General features: G+C 53.3%; 1 non-coding gene across 1 annotated transcript in view; it reads left to right on the top strand.

Annotated features, from left to right (window-relative positions):
* The first annotated feature begins 8,193 nt into the window (after positions 1–8,193).
* Positions 8,194–10,000, top strand: part of LOC145656639 (18S ribosomal RNA) — a 1,839-nt gene continuing 32 nt past the window's right edge. The window contains exon 1 of the ribosomal RNA XR_014122242.1: positions 8,194–10,000. This exon is cut by the window's right edge and continues 32 nt beyond it. This is a non-coding gene — a ribosomal RNA (18S ribosomal RNA).

Below are 10,000 nucleotides of genomic sequence, written 5' to 3'. Positions count from 1 at the left end.
ACTGTGTTTGACCTCTTGGGCCTGGAAGTCTGGTGGTAGTAGTAGTATGATTTAAAGGCACAAAGTGAATGAAGTGTGCCCAGGCCCAGAGCTACTTTGCTGGGCATGACTGTGTTTGACCTCTTGGGCCTGGAAGTCTGGTAGTAGTAGTAGTAGTAGTAGTAGTAGTAGTAGTAGTAGTATGATTTAAAGGTACAAAGTGAATGAAGTGTGCCCAGGCCCAGAGCTACTTTGCTGGGCATGACTGTGTTTGACCTCTTGGGCCTGGAAGTCTATTTCTAGGCTTATATAAAGGGTCAAACTTCTTGAAGTGTGCCCAGGCCCAGAGCTACTTTGCTGGGCATGACTGTGTTTGACCTCTTGGGTCTGGAAGTCTGGTGGTAGTAGTAGTAGTATGATTTAAAGGCACAAAGTGATTGAAGTGTGCCCAGGCCCAGAGCTACTTTGCTGGGCATGAATGTGTTTGAACTCTTGGGCCTGGAAGTCTGGTAGTAGTAGTATGATTTAAAGGCACAAAGTGATTGAAGTGTGCCCAGGCCCAGAGCTACTTTGCTGGGCATGACTGTGTTTGACCTCTTGGGCCTGGAAGTCTGGTGGTAGTAGTAGTATGATTTAAAGGCACAAAGTGATTGAAGTGTGCCCAGGCCCAGAGCTACTTTGCTGGGCATGAATGTGTTTGAACTCTTGGGCCTGGAAGTCTGGTAGTAGTAGTAGTAGTAGTAGTAGTAGTAGTAGTAGTAGTAGTAGTATGATTTAAAGGTACAAAGTGAATGAAGTGTGCCCAGGCCCAGAGCTACTTTGCTGGGCATGACTGTGTTTGACCTCTTGGCTCTGGAAGTCTATTTCTAGGCTTATATAAAGGGTCAAACTTCTTGAAGTGTGCCCAGGCCCAGAGCTACTTTGCTGGGCATGACTGTGTTTGACCTCTGGGGCCTGGAAGTCTGGTAGTAGTAGTATGATTTAAAGGCACAAAGTGATTGAAGTGTGCCCAGGCCCAGAGCTACTTTGCTGGGCATGATTCTGTGACCTCTTGGGTCTGGAAATGTGGTACTTTGAAGGATTAAAAGAGTGAAACGGTCTGAAGTGTGCGCAGGTGTAAAGCAACCTTGCTAGGCATGAAGGTGTGACCTCCAGGGCCTGGAAGTCTGGTGGTAGTAGTAGTATGATTTAAAGGCACAAAGTGATTGAAGTGTGCCCAGGCCCAGAGCTACTTTGCTGGGCATGACTGTGTTTGACCTCTTGGGCCTGGAAGTCTGGTGGTAGTAGTAGTATGATTTAAAGGCACAAAGTGATTGAAGTGTGCCCAGGCCCAGAGCTACTTTGCTGGGCATGACTGTGTTTGACCTCTTGGCTCTGGAAGTCTATTTCTAGGCTTATATAAAGGGTCAAACTTCTTGAAGTGTGCCCAGGCCCAGAGCTACTTTGCTGGGCATGACTGTGTTTGACCTCTGGGGCCTGGAAGTCTGGTAGTAGTAGTATGATTTAAAGGCACAAAGTGATTGAAGTGTGCCCAGGCCCAGAGCTACTTTGCTGGGCATGAATGTGTTTGAACTCTTGGGCCTGGAAGTCTATTTCTAGGCTTATATAAAGGGTCAAACTTCTTGAAGTGTGCCCAGGCCCAGAGCTACTTTGCTGGGCATGACTGTGTTTGACCTCTTGGGCCTGGAAGTCTGGTAGTAGTAGTAGTAGTAGTAGTAGTAGTAGTAGTAGTAGTAGTAGTATGATTTAAAGGTACAAAGTGAATGAAGTGTGCCCAGGCCCACAGCTACTTTGCTGGGCATGACTGTGTTTGACCTCTTGGGCCTGAAAGTCTATTTCTAGGCTTATATAAAGGGTCAAACTTCTTGAAGTGTGCCCAGGCCCAGAGCTACTTTGCTGGGCATGACTGTGTTTGACCTCTGGGGCCTGGAAGTCTGGTAGTAGTAGTATGATTTAAAGACACAAAGTGATTGAAGTGTGCCCAGGCCCAGAGCTACTTTGCTGGGCATGAATGTGTTTGAACTCTTGGGCCTGGAAGTCTGGTAGTAGTAGTATGATTTAAAGGTACAAAGTGAATGAAGTGTGCCCAGGCCCAGAGCTACTTTGCTGTGCATGACTGTGTTTGACCTCTTGGCTCTGGAAGTCTATTTCTAGGCTTATATAAAGGGTCAAACTTCTTGAAGTGTGCCCAGGCCCAGAGCTACTTTGCTGGGCATGACTGTGTTTGACCTCTGGGGCCTGGAAGTCTGGTAGTAGTAGTATGATTTAAAGGCACAAAGTGATTGAAGTGTGCCCAGGCCCAGAGCTACTTTGCTGGGCATGATTCTGTGACCTCTTGGGTCTGGAAATGTGGTACTTTGAAGGATTAAAAGAGTGAAACGGTCTGAAGTGTGCGCAGGTGTAAAGCAACCTTGCTAGGCATGAAGGTGTGACCTCCAGGGCCTGGAAGTCTGGTGGTAGTAGTAGTATGATTTAAAGGCACAAAGTGATTGAAGTGTGCCCAGGCCCAGAGCTACTTTGCTGGGCATGACTGTGTTTGACCTCTTGGGCCTGGAAGTCTGGTGGTAGTAGTAGTATGATTTAAAGGCACAAAGTGATTGAAGTGTGCCCAGGCCCAGAGCTACTTTGCTGGGCATGACTGTGTTTGACCTCTTGGCTCTGGAAGTCTATTTCTAGGCTTATATAAAGGGTCAAACTTCTTGAAGTGTGCCCAGGCCCAGAGCTACTTTGCTGGGCATGACTGTGTTTGACCTCTGGGGCCTGGAAGTCTGGTAGTAGTAGTATGATTTAAAGGCACAAAGTGATTGAAGTGTGCCCAGGCCCAGAGCTACTTTGCTGGGCATGAATGTGTTTGAACTCTTGGGCCTGGAAGTCTATTTCTAGGCTTATATAAAGGGTCAAACTTCTTGAAGTGTGCCCAGGCCCAGAGCTACTTTGCTGGGCATGACTGTGTTTGACCTCTTGGGCCTGGAAGTCTGGTAGTAGTAGTAGTAGTAGTAGTAGTAGTAGTAGTAGTAGTAGTAGTATGATTTAAAGGTACAAAGTGAATGAAGTGTGCCCAGGCCCACAGCTACTTTGCTGGGCATGACTGTGTTTGACCTCTTGGGCCTGAAAGTCTATTTCTAGGCTTATATAAAGGGTCAAACTTCTTGAAGTGTGCCCAGGCCCAGAGCTACTTTGCTGGGCATGACTGTGTTTGACCTCTGGGGCCTGGAAGTCTGGTAGTAGTAGTATGATTTAAAGACACAAAGTGATTGAAGTGTGCCCAGGCCCAGAGCTACTTTGCTGGGCATGAATGTGTTTGAACTCTTGGGCCTGGAAGTCTGGTAGTAGTAGTATGATTTAAAGGTACAAAGTGAATGAAGTGTGCCCAGGCCCAGAGCTACTTTGCTGTGCATGACTGTGTTTGACCTCTTGGCTCTGGAAGTCTATTTCTAGGCTTATATAAAGGGTCAAACTTCTTGAAGTGTGCCCAGGCCCAGAGCTACTTTGCTGGGCATGACTGTGTTTGACCTCTGGGGCCTGGAAGTCTGGTAGTAGTAGTATGATTTAAAGGCACAAAGTGATTGAAGTGTGCCCAGGCCCAGAGCTACTTTGCTGGGCATGATTCTGTGACCTCTTGGGTCTGGAAATGTGGTACTTTGAAGGATTAAAAGAGTGAAACGGTCTGAAGTGTGCGCAGGTGTAAAGCAACCTTGCTAGGCATGAAGGTGTGACCTCCAGGGCCTGGAAGTCTGGTGGTAGTAGTAGTATGATTTAAAGGCACAAAGTGATTGAAGTGTGCCCAGGCCCAGAGCTACTTTGCTGGGCATGACTGTGTTTGACCTCTTGGGCCTGGAAGTCTGGTGGTAGTAGTAGTATGATTTAAAGGCACAAAGTGATTGAAGTGTGCCCAGGCCCAGAGCTACTTTGCTGGGCATGAATGTGTTTGAACTCTTGGGCCTGGAAGTCTATTTCTAGGCTTATATAAAGGGTCAAACATCTTGAAGTGTGCCCAGGCCCAGAGCTACTTTGCTGTGCATGACTGTGGTTGACCTCTTGGCCCTGGAAGTCTGGTGGTAGTAGTAGTATGATTTAAAGGCACAAAGTGAATGAAGTGTGCCCAGGCCCAGAGCTACTTTGCTGGGCATGAATGTGTTTGAACTCTTGGGCCTGGAAGTCTGGTAGTAGTAGTAGTAGTAGTAGTAGTAGTAGTAGTAGTATGATTTAAAGGCACAAAGTGCTTGAAGTGTGCCCAGGCCCAGAGCTACTTTGCTGTGCATGACTGTGTTTGACCTCTTGGCTCTGGAAGTCTATTTCTAGGCTTATATAAAGGGTCAAACTTCTTGAAGTGTGCCCAGGCCCAGAGCTACTTTGCTGTGTATGACTGTGTGACCTCTTGGCCCTGGAATTCTGGTGGTAGTAGTAGTATGATTTAAAGGCACAAAGTGAATGAAGTGTGCCCAGGCCCAGAGCTACTTTGCTGGGCATGACTGTGTTTGACCTCTTGGGCCTGGAAGTCTGGTAGTAGTAGTATGATTTAAAGGCACAAAGTGATTGAAGTGTGCCCAGGCCCAGAGCTACTTTGCTGGGCATGAATGTGTTTGAACTCTTGGGCCTGGAAGTCTATTTCTAGGCTTATATAAAGGGACAAACTTCTTGAAGTGTGCCCAGGCCCAGAGCTACTTTGCTGTGTATGACTGTGTGACCTCTTGGCCCTGGAATTCTGGTGGTAGTAGTAGTAGTAGTAGTATGATTTAAAGGTACAAAGTGAATGAAGTGTGCCCAGGCCCAGAGCCAGGCCTGGGCAGCAGGGGGCGCTCCTGGCCATGCCCAGCGAGTTTCGTGCGAATCGGACCTGGTCCGGAAGAGATACGAAGGGAAAACTCATTACTCGTCGGGGTGGCACATCCAGGCTCTCGACCCTCCCAAAGCGTCCGACCAGGGTGCACCCTGCCGGGCATGGTTAGCCGCCAGCCCCCTTCCTGGAGGTCTGGTTGGCACGGGGTTTTGATTTATCGGTTTCATATCTCTGGGCTCCTTGGGAGCAGAAAGTCGGTTGAGGGCCCTTTGGAAAGAGCCGGGGCTGCCGTTTAACGCTGTCCAAGCGGCAGGCGAAGCGCACCCACCGTTTTTACGCTATGATTTTTTAAAACCGCCGGGGCGGCAAACACAGGGCCGGTCGGGTTTGAAGACGAATATCTCTTCGGCCCTTGGGAGGAGAGAAGCAGCGCGGGTCACCTTTGAACGCGCTCGCTGCCAGGAACGTCTGGCGTAAAAGTTTCGTGGGAATCGGACGTTCCTAGGCTGAGAAGCGAGCGCCCGCCCTCGGGCGGTCGGGGGCCCCTTTCTCATTCCCCGTCTGGGCTAAAAATACGAGGTCGGACCCGATGGACTCGGGAGACTGGAGAGTACCAGGGAGACCCTGGAAGCAGGCGACCCGACCCACGCTTCGCTGTCTCCTCGGCCCTCGGGAGTAGAAGCGCGGGGACGGTGGCGTGGGCAGCAGGGGGCGCTCCTGGCCATGCCCAGCGAGTTTCGTGCGAATCGGACCTGGTCCGGAAGAGATACGAAGGGAAAACTCATTACTCGTCGGGGTGGCACATCCAGGCTCTCGACCCTCCCAAAGCGTCCGACCAGGGTGCACCCTGCCGGGCATGGTTAGCCGCCAGCCCCCTTCCTGGAGGTCTGGTTGGCACGGGGTTTTGATTTTTCGGTTTCATATCTCTGGGCTCCTTGGGAGCAGAAAGTCGGTTGAGGGCCCTTTGGAAAGAGCCGGGGCTGCCGTTTAACGCTGTCCAAGCGGCAGGCGAAGCGCACCCACCGTTTTTACGCTATGATTTTTTAAAACCGCCGGGGCGGCAAACACAGGGCCGGTCGGGTTTGAAGACGAATATCTCTTCGGCCCTTGGGAGGAGAGAAGCAGCGCGGGTCACCTTTGAACGCGCTCGCTGCCAGGAACGTCTGGCGTAAAAGTTTCGTGGGAATCGGACGTTCCTAGGCTGAGAAGCGAGCGCCCGCCCTCGGGCGGTCGGGGGCCCCTTTCTCATTCCCCGTCTGGGCTAAAAATACGAGGTCGGACCCGATGGACTCGGGAGACTGGAGAGTACCAGGGAGACCCTGGAAGCAGGCGACCCGACCCACGCTTCGCTGTCTCCTCGGCCCTCGGGAGTAGAAGCGCGGGGACGGTGGCGTGGGCAGCAGGGGGCGCTCCTGGCCATGCCCAGCGAGTTTCGTGCGAATCGGACCTGGTCCGGAAGAGATACGAAGGGAAAACTCATTACTCGTCGGGGTGGCACATCCAGGCTCTCGACCCTCCCAAAGTGTCCGACCAGGGTGCACCCTGCCGGGCTAAGAGAACAGCCAGGTGAACCCTGGAGGTTCCGAACTCCAGACCCCTGGACCCGACGGCTCAGTCCGCCTCAGGTGCACTACAGAGGTCCTCGGGCTGTCCCTGAGTGCATTAAAACGGAAATCAGAATTACTCCCCCGGGTGGCACTTCCAGGCTCTCGACCCTCCCAAAGTGTCCGACCAGGGTGCACCCTGCTGGGCATGGTTAGCCGCCAGCCCCCTTCCTGGAGGTCTGGTTGGCACGGGGTTTTGCAAATAGGTCCCGTCGGGTATATGGGAGAGCAAAGAGAATCAATGGGGTCCAAGCACTAAATTCATCCAGTGGCGTTCTCTGGAAGCCCAAGGGGAGTCCGAGGGGTGTTCGGCCGGCAAGGGGAGCTCTCCCTCGGACACATGATCAAACGCCTGTCCCCTACCGGAAAGTGGTGTGCTCTGGATGCCCCCCCCCCCCCCCATCCCCCGAGGGGGGTGCTTATCCCGCGAGGGGAGCCCTCCTCGGGTTAAGTGAACCATCATGCCGATTCCCCTATGGAAGTGGGCACATCCAGGCACACAGTCTGCTTTGCTCTCCCCGACCCGAGTGCGTCTGTTGGGCTGAGTGTACGCCCAGGCAACTGGATCCAATGGCTCAGTCCGCCGCAGCGTGCTTCGACGATGGGTCGTACAGCCATGCCACCAGGGTGGGCGTGTTTGTAAATGTACCAGTGGATTCTCGTCGGCCTGCCACATCCATGGTATCGACCCACCAGGCCTGTCCGACCAGGGGTTGACCCTGGACGGGCACGGTCTGTGGTTTGGCCCTTGTCCTAGATGAAATCGGGCACGGGGTTTTCTGGCCAGGTACCATCGGGTTACTGGGAGAGCGGCTTCGGTCTCCAGGTGAGACCAATGGTGAAGCAGCACGAGGCAATGGAGAGCATGCAAAGCGATGGGGAAGCCATGCACGGCAATGGCCACGAAAAAAAAAAAAAAATCACCACGGAAGGAACGTGAAGAACAAGGAGGAGTGTAGTGACACTGCCCAAAGCTGCCCGGTGTTGCAGGGGTCTATTGGTGTGTTGCTTCCTTGTTTGGTAGAGTGGAGTACCAGACCCGCCAGGGGTAGGCAAACCATTCCCCCTACGGTAAGTGAGGAGCCAGCCATTTGACGAGCGGGTGTCCACGTGTACGGGTGCGAGCGCTATCCCCCCACACGGGGTTAGGCCACGGCCTTAGGTGGACGTCTGCCGACCAGCCCCGGCTGATCCAGAACTTCTGATGTGGAGAGCGGTTTTGACAGATCCTCCCTGGTTCTAGCGGGTCAAGCCTCTGATGGGGGGTGGGGGTTATTTGTAACCCATCCCAGAACTCTCTGGGGGAGACTCAGACGGCCAGTCTGTCTACTCAGTTGTCCTATACTGGTGTCTGTGGTTTGGGAGGAAGGGAGTGCCCTGCTTTGTTGGCCTCCTCTTCAAACCTACCTGGGCCCACGAATCACTCTTCTTGGTTACATCACGAAACGTAGGTTGAGCGAGGCTAGGGGGGAGGGAATTCGACGAGGTCTTTCCCTTGTCCCCCCACCAGCGGCCCACGAAAATCAAAACGGCGTGAAGAGAGGGAACGCCGAAAGCACCTGGAGTCGGCCGTCCGCACCTCCGGAGGAGGTGGACGGGGTACGGTGCGGGCATGACCGGATGGGACAGCTTTGCATCAAGGTGAGAGGTCGGCGTCCGAAGGCCAGAGGGCGGTGCGCGAGCACGTTTACACTGGCCGCGGAAGCTGTCCTGGGTAGCCCTGTATGGCGTCTGGACCTGACGGCGCACGCACTTACAACCCGCTGCTTCCTAGCCCCCGGAAGGGGAGGCGGATGTCACTCGTGGTTCATCCCAGACCACGGTGCAAACTACCTGGTTGATCCTGCCAGTAACATATGCTTGTCTCAAAGATTAAGCCATGCAGGTCTAAGTGCACACGGCCGGTACAGTGAAACTGCGAATGGCTCATTAAATCAGTTATGGTTCCTTTGATCGCTCCACACGTTACTCGGATAACTGTGGTAATTCTAGAGCTAATACATGCAAACGAGCGCTGACCCTTCGGGGGATGCGTGCATTTATCAGACCCAAAACCCATCCGGGGGGCTCGGGCCCCCCGGCCGCTTTGGTGACTCTAGATAACCTCGGGCCGATCGCGCGCCCTCCGCGGCGGCGACGTCTCATTCGAATGTCTGCCCTATCAACTTTCGATGGTACCATAGTCGGCTACCATGGTGACCACGGGTAACGGGGAATCAGGGTTCGATTCCGGAGAGGGAGCCTGAGAAACGGCTACCACATCCAAGGAAGGCAGCAGGCGCGCAAATTACCCATTCCCGACACGGGGAGGTAGTGACGAAAAATAACGATACAGGTCTCTTTCGAGGCCCTGTAATCGGAATGAGCGTATCCTAAACCCATGGGTGAGGACCCATTGGAGGGCAAGTCTGGTGCCAGCAGCCGCGGTAATTCCAGCTCCAATAGCGTATATTAAAGTTGCTGCAGTTAAAAAGCTCGTAGTTGGATGTCGGGAGTGGGCTGGCGGTCCGCCGCGAGGCGTGCCACCGCCTGTCTCAGACCCTGTCTCCCGGTGCCCCCCGGATGCCCTTGGCTGGGTGTCCGGACGGGGCTCGGAGCGTTTACTTTGAAAAAATTAGAGTGTTCAAAGCGGGCCCGCTTCTCGCCTGAATACCTGAGCTAGGAATAATGGAATAGGACTCCGGTTCTATTTTGTGGGTTTCCTGAACCAGGGCCATGATTAAGAGGGACGGCCGGGGGCATTCGTATTGCGCCGCTAGAGGTGAAATTCTTGGACCGGCGCAAGACGGACGAAAGCGAAAGCATTTGCCAAGAATGTTTTCATTAATCAAGAACGAAAGTCGGAGGTTCGAAGACGATCAGATACCGTCGTAGTTCCGACCGTAAACTATGCCGACCCGCGATCCGGCGGCGTTATTCCCATGACCCGCCGGGCAGCGTGAGGGAAACCACGAGTCTGTGGGTTCCGGGGGGAGTATGGTTGCAAAGCTGAAACTTAAAGGAATTGACGGAAGGGCACCACCAGGAGTGGAGCCTGCGGCTTAATTTGACTCAACACGGGAAACCTCACCCGGCCCGGACACGGAAAGGATTGACAGATTGATAGCTCTTTCTCGATTCTGTGGGTGGTGGTGCATGGCCGTTCTTAGTTGGTGGAGCGATTTGTCTGGTTAATTCCGATAACGAACGAGACTCCGGCATGCTAAATAGTTACGCGGCCCTCCGCGGTCGGCGTCAAACTTCTTAGAGGGACAAGTGGCGTTCAGCCACGCGAGATGGAGCAATAACAGGTCTGTGATGCCCTTAGATGTCCGGGGCTGCACGCGCGCCACAATGGTTGGATCAGCGTGTGCCTACCCTACACCGAGAGGTGCGGGTAATCCGCTGAACCCCATTCGTGATGGGGACTGGGGATTGCAATTATTCCCCATGAACGAGGAATTCCCAGTAAGCGCGGGTCATAAGCTCGCGTTGATTAAGTCCCTGCCCTTTGTACACACCGCCCGTCGCTACTACCGATCGGATGGTTTAGTGAGGTCCTCGGATCGGCCCCGCCGGGGCTCCTCGCGGGCCTTGGCGGAGCGCCGAGAAGTCGATCAAACTTGACTATCTAGAGGAAGTAAAAGTCGTAACAAGG

Source organism: Electrophorus electricus, unplaced genomic scaffold (genome assembly GCF_041902795.1).
Source record: "Electrophorus electricus isolate QZ-2024a unplaced genomic scaffold, ASM4190279v1 Scaffold84, whole genome shotgun sequence".
In the NCBI taxonomy this organism is placed as follows: Eukaryota; Metazoa; Chordata; class Actinopteri; order Gymnotiformes; family Gymnotidae; genus Electrophorus; species Electrophorus electricus.
The sequence above is the reverse complement of the archived record's forward strand: the minus strand, read 5'-3'. Positions and strand labels throughout refer to the sequence as shown.